At 39.1% G+C, this 1,552-nt stretch overlaps 1 non-coding gene across 1 annotated transcript; it reads right to left on the bottom strand.

The window, feature by feature from the left end:
• Positions 1–569: 569 nt before the first annotated feature.
• LOC114893454 lies at positions 570–676 on the bottom strand. The gene has a single exon (XR_003792884.1). It is a non-coding gene; the product is annotated as a U6 spliceosomal RNA (small nuclear RNA).
• Between the last annotated feature and the right edge of the window lie 876 nt (positions 677–1,552).

The raw sequence follows: 1,552 nt of genomic DNA, 5'->3' as shown, positions 1-1,552 counted from the left end.
TCTACAATTTCCAGCCCTTTAGAAAAGCTGTATCTGAGGGTCATGAGGTTCTATCATTCCACTGCTCCTCTATGTGTGATCTCACATTTAGCTCAGGAAATAGGTACAAAAGGAATGCAGGGAGCAGACCCCAACATTCTTAATATTTGTTCTCCAAATTTGTTTAGTCAGCCTGGTTTCTTAGCACTCCTTGCTTTATCTTCTTTCAGTCTGTAAGGAAGCTGTCCTTGGTTTCTGAAGTTAGGAGCCCCTGGGAAGTCACACATTACAGGGAAAGACCAATGTAATAGCGTTTGACCCTATTTTTGGATAGTGGACCACCAGCTTTTTATTTTTAATTGAAGTATAGTTGACTTACAATGTTTTGTTAATTTCTGCTGTACAGCAAAGTGATTCAGTTATATATATATATATATATATATATATATTCAGTTATACATATATATTGTTTTTCATATTCTTTTCCATTATGGTTTATTACAGGAAATTGAATATAGTTCTCTGTGTACAGTAGGACCTTGTTGTTTATCCATTCTATATATAATAGTTTGCATCCGCTAACCCCAAACAAAAATATGGAATGCTTCATGAATTTGTGTGTCATGCTTGTGCAGGGGCTATGCTAATCTTTTCTGTATTGTTCCAGTTTCCGTATATGTGCTGCCTAAGTGAGCATACCACTGACTTCTCTTAAGCCTCCGTTTCCCCTTTCCTGTTAGCGCCACATCCGGACAGGCTAAGAAAGTTTACACGTGTCCTCTGCATGGCCCTTTTGAAACATTCCAACCTCACAAATCACAAACCCAAACCTAGCAAATTCCCTAATCTCACCTTCTAACAATGATAAAGGCCCAACTTTATCTGGGACCTGTCTGTGTGCCCCCACCCCTGCCCTTCCCAGTGATCCCCTGTACAAGTAATCAACTCTCTTTCCAATTCTCTCAAGTTCTCCACATCCTATGTATTAACTTGAAGGTGGTCCAACCCAAGTACATTGGGTGATCACAAAGTAGCCAGTCCGATGTAAATTGTTTTCACCGTTGGCCTGCTTTGTACCTCAAAATAGTTTGGGTACATTTGATGAGTTTATCTTTAGGTAGCCCTTGTTAAAAGCCAGATCTGACATATGATTGCATATTTGTTGGCTACACTGAGAGAGATTCTAAAGGAAAAGGCTTTAAACAATAAAATGTTAATACAACACATGGGCTAAAAGACCCCATGGGAATCATCTGGAGCTGGGCCCTGGGTACCTGGGAAGACTGTGCAAAAAGATAAGAGTGTTGTCAGGAAAGGAGTAAGAGGAGATAGGAGGTTTTTTCCTCAATTTACTGTTTTGCTCTAGCTATCCCTAAGTTACTGATATTTGGGGAATTTACATTAAAGGCTTAGCAAAGGCCTGGCTTCTGGGTCACATGCTAATATGCATACTTTCTTTCTTCCTTCCTCCCTTCTTCTCTTTCATCCTTTCTCTTATGCATTTTTAATTTCTTAATTTCCAAGTTTCACTTACTGTTCAAGTTCTAGAATGGTAAAGAAAGGACATAATGGT

Source organism: Monodon monoceros, unplaced genomic scaffold (genome assembly GCF_005190385.1).
Source record: "Monodon monoceros isolate NGI ecotype Baffin Bay Population unplaced genomic scaffold, NGI_Narwhal_1 Super_Scaffold_12, whole genome shotgun sequence".
Taxonomy (NCBI): Eukaryota; Metazoa; Chordata; class Mammalia; order Artiodactyla; family Monodontidae; genus Monodon; species Monodon monoceros.
Note: the sequence above shows the minus strand (reverse complement) of the source record. Positions and strands in the feature narration are given on the sequence as shown.